Source organism: Setaria italica, chromosome VI (assembly GCF_000263155.2).
Source record: "Setaria italica strain Yugu1 chromosome VI, Setaria_italica_v2.0, whole genome shotgun sequence".
Lineage (NCBI taxonomy): Eukaryota > Viridiplantae > Streptophyta > Magnoliopsida > Poales > Poaceae > Setaria > Setaria italica.
The window spans coordinates 27,719,074-27,736,342 of record NC_028455.1 but is presented as its reverse complement, the minus strand read 5'-3'; the positions used below and the strand labels follow the sequence as shown (position 1 = coordinate 27,736,342).

Sequence of the window (17,269 nt, the reverse complement as noted above, 5' to 3'; positions counted from 1 at the left end):
GCGAGGAATTTCAAAGAAAATTTTGGAGGAATCTTGTTTGATACCACCTGTCACAACGGACGTTGGATACTAATTAGAAGTATTAAATATAATTATAAAACTAATTGTATAGATGGAATCTAATTCGCGAAATGAATCTATTAAGCCTAATTAGTCCCTGATTTGATAATGTGGTGCTACAGTAACCACTTGCTAATGATGGATTAATTAGGCTTAATAGATTCATCTCGAGAATTAGATCGGGTTCTGTAATTAGTTTTATAATTAGCTCATGTTTACTCCTCCTAATTAGCATCCGAACCTCCGATATGACACTGCTAAAATTTAGCACATAGTATCCAAACACTGTATGTGAAGAGTTTTCAAGTTTTCTTAGGTCTGATTTGATTTCTCCTGCTTATTTTTAGCACCCGTCACATCAAATATTTAGATACTAATTAGAAGTATTAAATGTAGACTATTTACAAAATCCATTATATAAGTGGAGGCTAAACGGTGAGACAAATCTATTAAGCAAAAATAGTCCATGATTTGACAATGTGTTGCTACAGTAAATATTTGCTAATGATGGCTTAATTAGGCTTAATAGATTCATCTCGCCGTTTAGCCTCCACTTATATAATGGGTTTTGTAAATAGTCTACGTTTAATACTTCTAATTAATATCTAAACATTCCGTGGACACGTGCTAAAAATAAGGAAAGGAACACAGGCTCCCTTAGGATGCCGTTTGGACTCGAGGGAGTGCGTACAGTAAAACAGAATAAAGTTATGTTTGATTCGCTACCATAGCTTTTGTTGTGCTGTGCCACAGCTCCTGCGCCTAATGTGTGGTCGCTATTTGGTTCGTTGCCGTACTTTGCAGCGCATCGTGGCGTGATTGAAGATAGTTCATTTTGGACGCCGCATGCCGCCTAAGGCGCGGCGCTAGTTTTGCCCGCCTCGTCTATGGCGCCGCGTACATAGCATCGTTCAAACAATTCCTAAGAGTTCTAGATCAATTTCATAGGAATAAAAGCATCTTAATTGAATCTAAATGTTTCATAAAATTTCTAAGATGTAGCGCTATGTGAAAGAGAAAATAAAAACATTTTTTTTTACCTAGATGTGTGCCGCTATGTGTGTTGAATTGCATCATGGATGTGCTTTTGCTGGGGCACATCCAGGATGGATTCCATGAGGTGTAACTAGAGCTTTTGATGGGGAGATGCGTAGGAGGTGGAGGGGAGGTGTGGCCTGGGCTAAGAAGATTTTGAGATTGAATAAATCAGCATACATCAATAGATGCGCCATCTATTACTAGAAAATGGTGTTACGTATTTTTAGAATAAATGTGAGTACTCATGCATAGCCTAAAATTTGAACTTGCGTGGATTTATTGTACCACGAAGACGTTGATAGTTAATTCTTATTATCGTGTACTTATAAAAAGCATTTAATAGTGCAATTGTACGTTTCTAAAAAAATTCACATATTTTTACAAACTATACGAACGAAGTAATTCTCTTGACAATTTGTCAAGAAGTGAATCATGAAAAAACTAATTTCAGTTTCTAGCGTCTTAGTTGATTTTTACAACCACTTCACAGAAATCACTTTACAATTGATTTCGTGAAAGAACCGATGCGATATAACAGAGCTATTCTGGAATCACCACAGGAGCTGCTCTACAAACACAACCGATGCGATATAAAAAAAATATTGGGTGCGATATTAATGGCATATAAACAATGAAGGTACGCGTGCATAAAAATTTCATGCCTCATTCTCACGCTCGTGCAATTTATTTCGCTATTTCTTGGAAGGTTGTGATGCTAGGAATTGTTTTGGAATGTCGACAATTTTTTAAAGAGCAAAAAGGTGATAATTGAAATTTAACTTTATCGTAAAAGAATTATCGTGTTGCAAACGAAACTTTGGCGATGATAACCACGCCAGCCAACTCGCGGAACAATCGTGTTCACTATCAAGTCTAGCATGTCCATATCCGATGAATCTCCCAGCCCAGTCAGCACTTTTGAGAGCCGCGGCGCTTTTACCAGCGGAGGCGGCGCGCAGACCCGTTGCCGTGGTCCCCTTGCCACCCAAACCTGAGGCCGCCGGTGCCGACGGCGGAAAACCCCAGCAAAAGCAAAGTAGCAGCGGCCACATGCAGGCCCTCCCGCCCCGCTCACTGCATGAACTTCAAGAGGACTGCTAATCTTACTCCTAATAATTTTTTAGAAAAAAAAGAAAAAACGAACTCCAAAACTTAAACCAAATCTTCCCTAATTTTTAGCAACACTAAAAACAGCGTACCACCGCGTATATTTTAGCATTGGTATTCCTCCCCCAATTCTAATTCCCGCACGCTCGCGTGCCCCTTTCGATGAGCCTAATACGATGATGTGGCATGTTTTAAAATATTGAAGGCTATTTATTAACGATTTGCTATGGATTGATATGTTTTTGGGAATTTTTTTTTTTGAAGAATTCCAATATATAGTTTTAGGGAAGAATTTTTTAAAATTGCTCTTGAGTGCCTGGAGAGTGGTGGAGTCAGCAGCATGCGCCCGTGGCCGGCCACCCGCGCCCAGCTGGGTTATTGCTGGAGTGGCGACGTGCAGCCAGCCAAGCTAGCGGTACGCGCGCGGCAACGTCGATCCGGCCGGTTGGTACTGTACGTACTACGGCAGCCAGTTTGGTACGTACAGTAGTACTTCCAGTGCTATACGTTGAGCCAGAAAAAAAAATCATTTGACTGCCCTATAAATAAATTTCTTTGTATGTTTATCCTCTGACATGAAAGTCCCGCTCGCAATACTCTTCTATACTATTTGAATTGGCCCAGTTTACCTATTAGTAAGCCTTATCTTTTTTGTTCACAACGTAACAATTATGTTTTAATTTCATTCTTTTTATTGGACATCATTAGCTTATGTTAGCAAATACATCAGGAATTTTTATGATTATTTTCGTAGGTTAGGAGCACATAATACAAGATTAATCCTAGATATACCAAATTGCATGAAAAGTAAAGATATGAACTTCAATACAAATCTCAATAGTGGGACCGTTAAAATAATTTGCTAGAGTAAATTGGGCCTAGATTATCAGCAAGAAGCCATTTTACTATACATTTTCTTTAAACAGACTTGCAGAGGAAAAAGAAAGAGAGAGCATGATTAATCTAATAGCCAATCCATCATAGATAACATGATAACACTATTAGCCATGCTCTAAGCGAACACGAAAGGCTCATGATATATTTTATGAAAAGGTCCATTTTACTTACTTCATCAATTCGCTTTGTTTGCTTAACCCTTTAAACAAATTTAGGTTCAATTTACTCAGTTGATCCAATCTATCCCTTAATGAGATTTCTTTTTTTTTTCTTTCCGTGCAAGTCAAGTTTGAATTTCAAATTGTTAGGTGACTATAATATGATGCTCTATATTAAAAAATATATTATAATTTTTCATGATTACTTTTAATAATGTTTTATATCTTTATAAGATCAATCTCGTATTAAATATTCCTTACCTATGAAAATAATCATGAAAAGCTCATAGTATATTTTTTTAAAGCAAGGCATCATGTTCTCTATCCACTCACAAAATTTGAATTTAAAACTCAAATTGATTAGTGCACGGAGAAATAAAAATGAAAAATTTATTAGGGTAGATTGGATCAAATGAAATAGTTTTGGGGATTAAATCAAAGCAAAGTGGATTGGTGAGGGAGTAAAATATTTTTTTCTAAATTTTATTATAAAGAGGTAAGGTTGAGCTTGAATTAGGCGTTACAAGTGAGCACTTTTATACGGAGCACTATGTTGGACCGGCCCATAATTCGGTATACGTTCCATCCACCAGCGCACTTGCCCGTATAAATTACGGCATCTTGTCCGGCAGCGCTACTCAACTTGCTCACGAGTTCGAAGCAAAAACACTGCACCGTACTGCGTGTCTCCATTCCTTGATCCTCGATGACAAGTTGCCCTTTAAGTATTCGGCCGACACCAACTACAAATTCGTTGAGATGCATGTAAATCTGCAGAGCTTAAGCACACCACGCGAATGATTCTGCAAGACGTCTGCAGAGGTTTCACCGTGGTTTTCGCTCTGTCGGGTGTTGATCGGCCCGCGCTGCCCCTCCATGCAAAGCTGAGCCAAGTCGTAGTTTTGCTCTGTTTTTTTTAAGTGGCGCACACTTCAACCGTCAAGTTGTGCGTTAGTTATCTTGTACATCCGATTAAGTCTGTAAAGCTTTTTTGCTCTGTCTATTATTCCTAGTACAACTCTTTTTTTCTTTTTTTCTTTTTTTTTCTTTTTTCTAAGTGGCTCTATTTCTTTCCTTTTTCTTCAAGTAAAAAAAGTACTCGCTCTTTCAAAAAATAAGTCATTGAAGGTCTGCATTTAAGTCAAACTTTCTTAACTTTGACTAAATTTATGAAGGAAATATTAAATGTATAACATCGAACACTTATTTCATACCATAAATATTTCAAACTTAAAAAAAATTCACTCATGACAAATCTAGAATGATTTGTTTTTTTTTGGATGGAAGGAGTATTGCTCTTGAGTTCCTAGATGATATTTGTGGGTCCTTTTGGAGATAATCATTGACCTGTGTGGCCCCTTTACTAAATCATTTTAGGCCATCGTCATTAGTTACAAACCCTATCTATAAGGAGATGGCATAGCGGTTATCACATATATGTACTCCTCGCTTTCGCCTGATCTAGAACAAACATTGTTGAACCACAAGGTCAGCTCCAAAGCAAACATTTTCGAGGCGCCAAGGCAGCTATCATTGATTGCAAGATTTAGAGCAAACAACATAGAGTGATTGAGCCACCCAATCACCATCACTAGTCACAGGTCCAAATCAAACAATATCTAGCCATTGGATCGCCCCACTGCTGGCAGATCCAATGTGGACAATGTCGAGCCACTAAATCACAATAAATCACTTTTTATGTCCATTTTCATGTTCCCGCTCCTATGTGATCTGAAGGACCGCCCTGTAATTTGCTTCCCTCCTGGGGTCCTTTCTGTAAAATTCAGTTGAACTACGTAACTTTTTCCTCGATCAAATGAGAGGCCTACGCCCTTACAGTTCCTCCAATTTCTTTAACAAAAACGAGATGGCAGCATTAGGCCAATAATTGCATTGTTTTATCCTACGGTCACGTGAGGTATCTGATGCAGATATGTGTCCAGATGCATCTCGCTGGAAGCTGCTGTTAGCGTACGTGACAAATTGTTAATGGTGCATTATTGGCGGTTGTTTAACCAAGGCGCTGCTCCCAAAGACATCCCCGGGCCGTCTGCTTCTACGTTTGATCACCCCTTTAAACAGAGTGATCAGTCTTTAACAATTTGTTAATCAGCGGTGTTAGGGCAAAAGGCTTGGCACAGATGCATCTGACTAAAGTTCAGAACTTTTTTGGCCACCTGTTTGGTTGCCTGGTTGCCTGGTTTCTTCAGAGTTTTGTATGAAACAGGGGCTGCATTTTTTTTTTCACCTTTGCTGCTGCTGCTGAACACTGAGGGTAAAAAATGCAAGTTGACATGCTTTTGAAAATTCAGCATGGTTAGAGTATTGTGCCATTGGAAACCTTTTGGTACTTTAAAAATGGGAGTATATTTTAATTCAAAAAATGGGAGTATTTTTTTAACGAACCGCACATGATAGTGGGTGTTTCATTGATATAGCAGAAAAATACAAGACTACGATCGTGGGAAGCCATAGGCAAGAAAAAGAAAAGAAAAGAAAAGCAAAACAGACTCACTCGGTTGGATTAGGACATCAACATGGGTAACCACTCAACTCAAAACCGCCACACCCGACCGGTTGGATTGAAACGTCAACGCCGCCTCACCACTCCACTCACCATGGCGGCACCCACCAACATTCTCGCTTATGTATTCGCTGAAACCTCCAAGCGTGGCCCTGCGTCGACAGGGAACCGATAGAAGCAGACTATACCACATCGAGAAAGCCACCGCCATGCGGGACCCTCCGCTGTAGTGCTGCTGCAATACCACTCCACCTGACAGAGTGATACCACCGAATCCGGACCTCTCGCAGGCTGCCTCGCAGTCACCACCACGATAGCACAACGCGCGAGGGCCTCGCCACATCCGCCATTGGACTCCACCTCGCTCTTATCACCTCGAAGAAACACCACGCATGGAGGCGTCACCACGCCTGCCACAGTACTCCATGTCACGGATCCGTTTCTTTTATCGTCGTCAGAGTGGTGAGCAATGTTGCTCCGCTCCACAAGATCTCCATCGATCAGCCAAGCCTCCGCCGCAAGTCGGCTTTGCCTCATTGCTTCACCCATGCAAAAGCCTCTGTCGCCATATCAGCAAGCTAGAGAGGTCACTTGCCTCGTCCTCCGATGATGTACCGTACCGAGTAGCATAGCCAAACTGAGCAACCCGCCGCGGTCCGCTGCAAGTCTAGTTGTCCCATGGTGCTGTTGCCGCAAGCGCCGTCCTTCGACGCAGTCCCACGCCGTACTGACCATTGCCAAGCAACGCCAGCCGCCGCGGTCTACTACAAGCAGCCAAGACCGACAACCATGCGACAACCCCTGGCCACCACCATAACTGCGATCGCCTCCACGTGGCCTTGGCAACACCCGTTCAGCTTGCCACGCGGTGGAATTGCCGCCACCAGTTGCGGGCGCACATGATCAATGGATCAGCAATGCCACAAATCGAGATGGGTCTCTAGAGACGACGCCTCCAAGGAGGGCACGACGCCAAAGGCGCCGCCGTTGCTTGTTCAGGATGTGGACAGGGTTTTCATCCAGAGGACCCCATGCAGTGGGGTTGTAGCTCAAACATGACGCCCCCAACGGGAAGAGCGACGCCATAGGACACCACCACCATCTCTACCAGCAAGAACGTCGGTGAGGGCTTTCGCCCGGAACATCTCAACCCCTCGCTGCACGGTCACGGCTCTACACTCCGGACCACAGTCACGACAGCCCATCCGGGTGGTGTCGCTGCTGCGCCTCCACGCACCGCGCCGCCGCACACCCACTCCTCGCACGCGGCCACCGTCACACTGCCTCACCATCACGCGTCATCGAGCATCTCCTCGGGACGTCGCCACCTTACACACAAACCTCGCTGCGCGCAGCCTCCTCCACTCCGCGCGAGCCCCCACTAGCGCCCGACCGCCTCCTTCTCCTGTCACCGCCTCCGCAACTCCTCCACCGAGGAGAGGTGGTCCAACGATGCCCGTAGCACCACCTCGGTGCCACCAGTGCGCCCCTGCGCCAGATGTCCCTGTCGCGCCTCCATGGCATCGCTGGCATGCCTTGCACAGGCCACCCCGGACACGACACCACGTTGCCACCGTTGAAGACACAGGAGCTGCCGTGCCGCACCGTTGCTGCCGCACCGTTGAAATGAGGAAACTACTACCGCCGTTGCTGCCGGCCCCAAGCTCCTAGAGCATCACCATCCACCGCATGTAGCGTTCCCGGCCGTCCACAACCGCGCCGCTAATCGACGTCAGCCGGCGCCTCCACCGCCTCGGGGATGCATGTGGCCGGGCCTGCCACGGCCCGCTCTTCAGTCGCCCCTAGCCGGGCCCGGCACCGCATGGTGCGATACACCCATGTCGGTCGTCCTCCTCCTCATGCGCCGTCAATGCCCCTAGCGGCCAACTCGCGTCGCCGCTGCCGATGGAGGTCACCAAGCATGGGCTGTTCCCGAACAAGCCCACCTCCCAGTGGTGCCCAGGAAGCACGGCCCGCTGCTCTCGGCGGCGCCCCCACCGCCGTCGCCGTCCTCGCTCCCGCTCGACTCGCTGCTGCTCCACCTCACCGCGTTCGGCGTCGACACCTGTGTCCGTGCTGCGGCGGTCGCACCTGACGCCGACCCCTGCGCACACCTTCCTCTCCACAGCTGCATAGGCGCTCGTGCTCGCCATCTCCTCGCATCCGCTCCCGACACTCCCGTCACCTCTTTGGCCCCCCGGTCGTGCAGCCACTGGATCCGGCCGGCGTCGTGCCGGATCCGTGGCCGCCCGGTCTCTGTTGCTGCGGGGTGCCGCCCACGCCGGCGAGCCCCCTCAGGTATCATTGGCAGCTGCGCCTGCCCAGATCCGTTGGAGGAAGGGGCAGAGGCCTCGCCGCCCGTCCTCATCGCGAGCCGCACGGGCTTCCGACGACCCGCTCAGGCGGCGGCGCGGCGAGGGAAGTTGTCAGTGGAGGGTGGCGGCGAGGGAAGTCGGTGACCGCCCGAGTCACCTACGCGGGGGCGACGCGGGGGTGTTCACCAAGTTCAATGTATGGGAGTATATCTTGACCAGTGAAGAATTGACGGTGAAGGTCGGCAGCTGGTTTGATACAACTGTTTTAGATTATGGGGTGTTTGGTTCTTTAGTCCGGACTAAAGTTCCTGTCTAATTGAATGTTTAGATACTAATTAGGAGTATTAAATATAGACTAATTCCAAAATCAATTGCACAGATGGAGGCTAATTTGTGAGATGAATCTATTAAGCCTAATTAGTCCGTGATTTGACAATGTGATGCTACAGTAAACATGTGCTAATCATGAATTAAGGTCCCGTTTGGATACACAATGCTAAACTTTAGCACAGTGCTAAACTTTAGCACCCTCAAATGGAGTGCTAAGTTTAGCACTTGGGGTTGTTTGGATACAGTGCTAAAGTTTAGCACCTTGGGTGAGAAATGACTACATTGCCCTCATTTATGACTAGCTTGGGAAAAAGTGGAGAGGAGAGAGAGGGGGCAACTAGGGAAAAAGTAGGCTTGGGGACCACTTTTAGCACTCATTAGCACCTTTTAGCACCCCTTGGGTGTGCTAAAGAAAACAAGGGTGCTAAACTTTAGCACTCACCTTTTAGCACCCCTGTTTGGGAGTTCAAGTGCTAAAAGTGTGCTAAAAGTGAGGTGCTAAAGTTTAGCACCCCTTTCCAAACACCCCCTAATTAGACTTAATAAATTCGTCTCGTGAATTAGCCTCCATCCGTGTAATTAGTTTTATAATTAACTTATGTTTAGTCCTCCTAATTAGCCTCCAAAGATTTAATGTGACATAGACTAGACTTTATCTCAAGGATCCAAACACTCCCTTACAGGCAGCTCATGCTGTTGCAGTAGATTTGCTCTTGACTGCTGGTCTAAAATTTAGGGTTTAGACTTGTAGAGAGCTCCTAAGCAGGTCCTTTGTACATAAACACAAAGCACAAAAGTAAATTTAAGGTAAACTTGCATTGCCCGATTAATTCCAATTACATATCCTCACTGGTCAAATCTGTAGCTGTGTTTCCATTTCACTCTGTTTGGATCCCTCATATTTGGGCACTGATGTTAATGACAAATAGCTCTCATTTGAGAAAAACAAAATTGTTTTTACCATGGATACATTAGGTGAAAAGGTCTAAGTTAGATTTAATGATCTACAATAACAGAGTGGATCGGCAAAATTAGATCTAGTGATTAAGTTATAGTTGCTTAAAACAAAGGTCCTTTGGGTTATGAAAATTATTCCCTGTTCTTGTGAACTTGAAATTTTTACTTACCAAATTTTAAAAAAGATTGATAATGATCAAATTCATGAAAAAAATAGATAACGACCAAATTCGTAAATGGGACCTAAATGGTTGAAGAAGTCATGATCAACAACCTTGGGCTCTGAGGGCTTTGATTGATCAGAATGGAAAGGCTTGATGGCTTATATTGAAACATCGGTACCATTTATATAGAGTGAAATCCACAATTTTATAGCTACAGTAGCCGACTTAATGGTGCTGCGCCTGAGGCCATCTTATTGCCTAAGGTGAGCTTTTGTGAAACATTTGAACTACCAAGTTTTAGGTAGCTGGGACCATGAATTATGTTGTTTTCTTCAATTACTATCCAATCACGCGATTGACCAAAACAAGTTTGGAAAAAAAAATCAACAACCAATCTCTATTTGTGGTTAAGATAGTTTAAATACCTCGTTCAATTTACATTGCCAAGATTACAATTCAATCTTATCACGTGCCCTTTGCTCATAGCCTCATATAGAGCAGAATCAGAACTATTTTGAATACACAAAAGAACAAAAAAAACTCAGCAACATAAGTATTTCATTATTTTTTCAGCAATGGGAACAACTTAACCATCCATACATGAGCAGCTAGCTTGCCCTAACAAACTGATAGATTGTACATAGCCTTCTGGCATCAGTCTTTCTCTTTGATCTCTCAGGATAAATCTACGATACATGGCTATGGGCCTATGGAAGGTCTCTATACGAATGAACTTCATATGATCCCTTCTGGTTTGGCAAAGGGAGGCAGCAAGCTTGAGGCAGCAACTGCATAACTTGCGATAAAATCATCAGCACGACCATGGTCCAACCTGCAGCAAACAAATCATGGTAGTCATGAATAAATGCACTCTCTTGGGTATACCTTAAAAACATCATGCAATTCAAGATAGTAGTTCTCATGCATAGATATAGGCTACTTGCATGGTTTTGGCTAACCCATGGGAGTTCATGAGCATGAGCATATATGTATACGGGATCATTAACGTTATGTACAGCTATAGTTGCTTCAGTATGAAATATTAATGAAGTACTTTGGCGCAAGTAACATTAGTACTTCAGAGCATGGATGCTGAATTCTAACATGGTATGAATCATTTACCAAGACCGTCACCATATTAGAGAAGCTCCATATCAATGTAAGTTCATCATAACTGATTCTCTCTATTGCATATCATATCATATCATATAGGAATTCATCCTATCATAACATTTATGCATCATATATGAGGTTCATGTACATGTCGAGGTCTCACAACAATTTCCATCACATATGAGATCCAAATCTATGGCTATTTTTCAGCAGCACATTGTTTTAGTATGCATAGCTTCTTTAGTCAATATTTAGTAATGCACTCCTATTCCTCAAGGATATCATAGAGAGCAATTGAGCAAATGCCAATGCTCAAGAATTTTGAAAACTTAAGTGACAAAATAATGTCTTAGAAAGGGGCACAATCATGGACGACAAATTGTTGTCAAAACGATGTTTTACTTTTACTTAAAAACCTTTCTGCAAATGACAGTTTGGTCTCCTGCCCTAGTTGACAGTACAGACCTGTTAAGGTAAATAGGCCAAGAAGAGATGATAAAATATATATGTGTCTAATTACTCTGAAAAATTGTCATGGTAATTGACAATGTTTTATTTTTTTAGAGCTTCTCAAGAAATCTTACAAGTTTGTCGCAAGTTATGCAGTTGCCGCCTCTAGCTTGCTGCCCTCCCATGCAAAACCTGCAAAATAACACATGAAGATTAGTTTGATGAAATATCAACTATTGCTCACAAGAAATAATAACTACTTGCTATATTATCGCTACCGTGAAGTGCTCATATTTAGTGGCAGCTTAAAATAAACTTTTTTCAACAGATCCAGAGTGATATCTGAGACGCACCAAAGACAGAAGCAAGAACATGAAAACACGTGTAGATGATTCATCAAACTAGAATAACAGATTGAGCATGCTGCAATCAAGCCATAACAAGATTTATGCTAACTCTTGTATTTCATGTTCCGCGAGGATCAAAAGTTCAAAGCATTGAAGTCCAACAGAGAAAGAAAAGAGATCTAGATGAGCACAACTAAAGGTGTTTTATGTATATAGTCCCCTACTGCACCATGAGATCTAGGAGATCAACACAATCTTCAGAAAGCAAAGCTGAAAGATTCATGGGCGAGGGTGACCAGATCATAGTATTACTACTATTATGCTGATGCATGACAAAATCAGAAAAAGGTTTAAGATGGAAACTTATATTGCACAATTAGTCTAGTTAGTTACCTGGGTGTATAGATCAGATCTTTAATTCCATGCCATAGCACTGAGCTCACTTCTGCACAGCATAGCTTGAACCCTCATGACTTCTAACCCTAGAAGGGGGAAGAGGAACACAGAGCAGTGCTGGTGCAAAGAGGGGAACGAGGCCGAGTCTACTTTTATAGCCGAAAGGGCAGAGACACGGCCACCAGAAGAGGCAGTGGCGCAGTGGGGGCCAGACAAGTCAGAAAGATAATTAGGCCGTGATTGTAAATTGGATTGGTGGCAACCTGGCAAACAATGTCACTTCGCATTTGCCGACAAGAAAAAACTCCCACTTATGTGGAGCAGCTTCACGTTGCTTGGGCGCCTCCCTGTTTAAAATGAGTATAATTTTTAATTCACACTGGACTTGGTTGCAAAATTTTTCCATAAGATTGCCTTAAAAAAAATCATCACAAACAGGTACTGACAGACAGATTAACAGCTCTTTCTCAACCTATTTTTGTGCATGAAGCTTCCAAAGAATGGTCTTGCGCATGGTCTTGCATGTGCACATGGTTACAGAAAATCCAGTGGCACTAAATACCTTCTCGTTCTCGGTTTTGCTGATGGACATGTATGTGTGTGCATGGTAGACGCAGTTGTCTCAAGACATCCATTAGCCACCAGTCCTGGTTAATTGGCAATAAAAGTTTGAACATAGTTAGTTGGCAATAACAATGTCATATATGTCGGACATGTACCTATACTTTGCAAATGGCCCTCCATTTGTTTACTTGCTGGTTGGGCAGGTCGCAGCTTCGTCGAACCTGCGTGCTAAGGGGTACCAGGCCACGAATCTTTTTGGCTCTTGGATTCTGCATGTCCAGCTGCCCTTCAACTGGGCTCACCATCCTATGCTGTGGTTTCCAACAGGAGTGTCTGGATCTCGATCCATCTACAGCTCCATTAGAAAAGGGATACAATGATTAGAGTTACAAGCTGCAATTTGACTCTCCAAGTTCAACGGTTCAGCTGCGCATCAACATGAAAATTACTAAGGCCTGCAGTTACAGCAGACAGTCAATTATTGAGCAGTTTTTTCCCTTCATACTAGATTACTAGTGCAAGTGCAATGATTCTTTAATGTCACTATTAAGAGCTGGATAGAAACGGTATAGAGTTTTTTCTTTCTTTCAGAATTTCAAAGCATGAACATGCAATAAGATGCTAGAGATTGCAAAATACTAATTAAACTACAAATTAGAAGAAAAACTACAAGGAATCCTGAAAACAATGGTTGTATAATTGAAACCATGGTGTTCACTCTAGGACGCCAGTTAACTCCTTAGTAGAACTACCAACTGTTGGCTTGGGAAAATTGAACTGCAGAATATGGACTAATACGCTGAAAAAAGGGATAAAAGGTCGACCAAAGTCCTAATCATGCCTCAGTAACTGTATATCCATTATACCCAAGTTCAATTGTTGTAAGATCTCATAACTCCACTCCATAAGGGTTCAGTTTCCATTCAACAAAATTTTTCCTTCCACCAATTATTTAATTGTTCCTTTTCCATCATTGAAATGTGCCCAACATGAGTGTATGATCACCAAAGCAGATTACAGGATCCCTACAGCAATTCTCTGACTTTCTAAAAGAAAGTATCTAAGAAAAAATATTGATTTAATGGTTTAATCTCAATCAGCCTTTTGTTATTCTTATTCCACAAAGGAAAAGAAATAGGGAAAGGAGACGCATGTAACTGTCACTTCCAAGTAATAGCTCCTAGTTCCAAAGGCTGAAATATCAATATCAAGTTCTATTTGATTTCCTTATATACAGATCAGATCTTTGCTCCTGTTATTTGCTTAAGATTAAAACACACATTAATCTACCTGACAACAACTTATTAAGATTATACGAGCTGTCAAAAACATAGAATGAATGGTAAGATTGTAAGAAAACAAAGTGACCTAGGAAAGATTTTCGATGGATTTTAAGTTACCGCCTTCAGAAAGTTGAATCATGTATATTTTTGTTCTTCATCAAGCTATGGTCTAATTCAATGCATCGACCAATAGCCAGTGTTGTGAGTACTGCTTCACCTTAACTAAAAAGTTGCTGGCAGAAAGGCTAGTAGACATATCACTGATAATCAGCCAAGCAAACTGAGATGGCAACAGGAACAAGCTATTATAATTTTCTGCATCCACGTCACATTCCTGATGCAAATGTCCGAGGCTGTGTTAATACGGGGGAAGCTCAAGTAATTTTATGAATTTTTAATGGTGCATTATTGGTGATGTGAGAGAGTGTTTGGTGCTCCCAAGACATTCCCTGTCCTCACCTTTATTTAAGCAAAGGAGGGGACCTTTTTGACAACATGTTAATCAAAGGTCTGAAGTCTTAACTTTGGGTAATACAGAGTACTAACAAGTAGCTGATGGCTACACAGCATCACCTTATTTCTACATACCTCACCTAACTGGGCATTTTTAGGACGGTCATTTCGGAGCAGTTTTTTCGGATGAATCAACGAAATCAACCAGATTTTGCTTGGAAAAACTGGATCACTAGGAACAACACCCCCCCCCCCCCCCCCCCCCTCCTCAATTTCTTCCTGGTAAGATTTGGTGATGTTATATAGTAATATCTGCACTTCTCGACCGGTGAAGTAGGGAACTGCAGTGGAGGTGACAACTGGGGAAGGTTGCTAGAAAAGGCAACAGCTAATGCACCAACAATGCTGTCCTTATGCTGGTAATTAACTGGTGATTTGCACCTAAACAATAATTTCCTATCGAGTCTGTGCCCTCATCCAACGTGCAAATAGGGATAAAGCTAGGGGGTGCATCTTCATGAGCTCAGTTCCTGAAGCCGGCCTCACCGCCTCAGCATTGTACCAGCTGTGCCTTTTTTGTCGGCAATGCATCCCACGAGATGGCAGAAATACAGATCAAGTGGGCACCAAAAGTGAATAGATTAAAGTAGACAAAATGCCAGAGGAGGGTTACGAACCCTAGATTGATCTGTCGGCTCCGAGATACACGTCCATCCGCCGGCCCGCGTCATCTCCGCGGTAACATGTCAGTCCGCATGCAGAGCACGGCTGCATGCCCTCCAGGTGCAGCTGCCTCAGGGACGGATCGGCACGCACCTCGCGGCGGCCGGCGGCTGAACCGGTGCCCTTGTCGACCGGTCCAACGCATCAGCCGTCCTCGTGAACGTTTCGTCGAACAGGTGGTGTGCGTGGTGGTTGACGGTTCTTTTTCATACCTCAGCCTACAACTGAGAGGGATATCTTCCGAGTAGGTTAGGGTTCCTTCATCTGAAAAAGTGAAGGCTGCTCTGCCCGCCTCGATCGATCTCGGTCGCCTCCGGCGCCGCTGCCAGCCGAGCAGCCGGCGCCACCGCCACCATCGGCGTCTCTACCGCCAGTTCGGCGCGCCCCCGACAAGTGTTTTGCGTTCGCGCCCATGGAGAATTTTTCACATGCCATGGCCCATTTTTGTCTCAGCCTTTGTGACTTGTGAGGCAGTTAGGGATTATGAGGAGGTGAGGCCCCGTCGTTTTAGTCCTAATAAGGCCCACCTTCTCCTCTGCCCAGGGCTCCAGGCCCATAATAATTGCTCAGAAAATTTTTGAGCACCAAAAGGCCATCCGAATAAGCCCAGCCCATAAGGTTAAGTCGGCCTACTGTCTCCTCTGCCCAGGCCCATCAGAATTGGTCTCAGAAAAATATGGAACACCGAAAGGCCCATCCGAATAAGGCCACTCTCTCAAAACAAGAGGGGGAGAGGACTCCAAAGCCCAAGCCTAAAATGTCGATTAAGCGCAGCAAGTATAAGTCAAAGGCGCTCACATACGTACACACAAATACACAATCCTACTCATGTAGTACTTCTGAAAGATTTTAAAAATTTTAGAAGTTATCACATGGGTCTCGCTGTCGTAGGAAACGTTGACTACCACAGTACTATGTAATAAATCTAGAAAAGAATATAAGCACACGTACTAAATTGAGAACTTGAACAATGTATTTATCATGTATAGGTAGAGGTGGATCAAAAGCTCAGTTGTGAACCAGGTGTTCTTTCTTTAAAGGCAAAATATGCATTTTGATCCCTCAACTTTACTCAAGGGTCAACTTCATCCCTCAACTTTCAAATTGATCAATCTAACCCCTTAACTTTTATTTTCGGGTTAAACTTTGTCATATGGTATTGCAGTCTTGGAGAAGGTGGCATGAGACAACAAATTAGGAGTAACCTAAGCAATATGCATGTAGCTAGATAACAAGATACACTAGAGTGACAGGCGACATGCCAATCTTCTGTGTGACCACTTTCACTCATTTGCATCCTGGTTTAATAAATGTCTAAGAGTCAAAAATGGCTCCTCGCAAATGTTCCATATATGATATATCATATATGTATATTACTTCATATCATAGCATATTAGTAGATCATTAGCATATCGCACTTTCGCTATCTCCTTGTTTGGTTTGCTTTTGCAGACAGCAATGTAGTGGTACCTGTGCATTGTTATTTCCCAGCTAATTGAAGGTGCATGGTACGGTGTCTATCATCCACTCGTTCAAACAAAAGTAGTCATCTCTATTATCAAAAAAGGCAGTCCTCTGATCCTCTCCGTGCGTACGGGCAGGACAGAAGCTGTGTGGGTCGTCGTCGTCATCAGCAGCACCAACAAAAAGCGACACGCTAGATTAATCATTTTAATTACTATATTATACTACTATTACTACAGTAATGTTCGTATCGATGCCATGCGTGCTGCTCTTATGTTGGCTTGTCGTGGGGTTTGAGAGCCAGAGCTCATCCGCCCGGCCGACCGCCCCCTGATGGGCCGAACTCGCGACAGCGACATCAGGTAGGCTTGCGGCTTCCCAATGGGAGAACTGCCCCGTCTTTATCGGGGCTCCTAATATATATTTGCTCCAGTATCCCTCCTACTCCAAAGTCCCCACTTTCTCCGATACCTTTTTATAGTATATATACTAGCAGAAATACCCATACGTTGCTACGGATCCTTACTTGCTCTCACGTTATTATTTGCTTATTTCTAATACGTTGGCTTCGCTTCCCAATATATTGGTGCGTTGTCCCTAGTAGTTCTCTCTTTGCAAATATAGTAATAGAAGACATTTGTAGATGATTTCATGCCATTTGTTTATTACGTAGGACCCACACATGGAACTGATGGAAGCGGGGACGAGTATAGTTCTGAGCGATCAATCATGAATTAATTAGGCTTAATATATTGATCTCATGAATTAGCGTTCATTTATACATGAAACCAAACATCCCTAGCTGACGGGTTTTTTTTTCCGGCTACACGACCATATACATCCGTAGCTCATTTATCATCTTATGGATATATCACGCACAAGGTACAACCTTACCCCCCTGAAGCGGCACGTTTGTTCCTCACGGT

General features: G+C 43.5%; 1 long non-coding RNA gene across 2 annotated transcripts; it reads right to left on the bottom strand.

Annotated features, from left to right (window-relative positions):
• Positions 1-10,315: 10,315 nt before the first annotated feature.
• Positions 10,316-15,282, bottom strand: LOC111257586. Of its 2 annotated transcripts, XR_002678104.1 has the most exons (5): positions 14,834-15,282; positions 12,576-12,769; positions 12,329-12,503; positions 11,854-12,203; positions 10,316-11,305 (listed from the first exon to the last, which is right to left on the bottom strand). It is a non-coding gene; the product is annotated as an uncharacterized LOC111257586 (long non-coding RNA). The 2 variants fall into 2 exon arrangements; XR_002678103.1 differs by having other exon boundaries at positions 12,329-12,769.
• Positions 15,283-17,269: the final 1,987 nt, after the last annotated feature.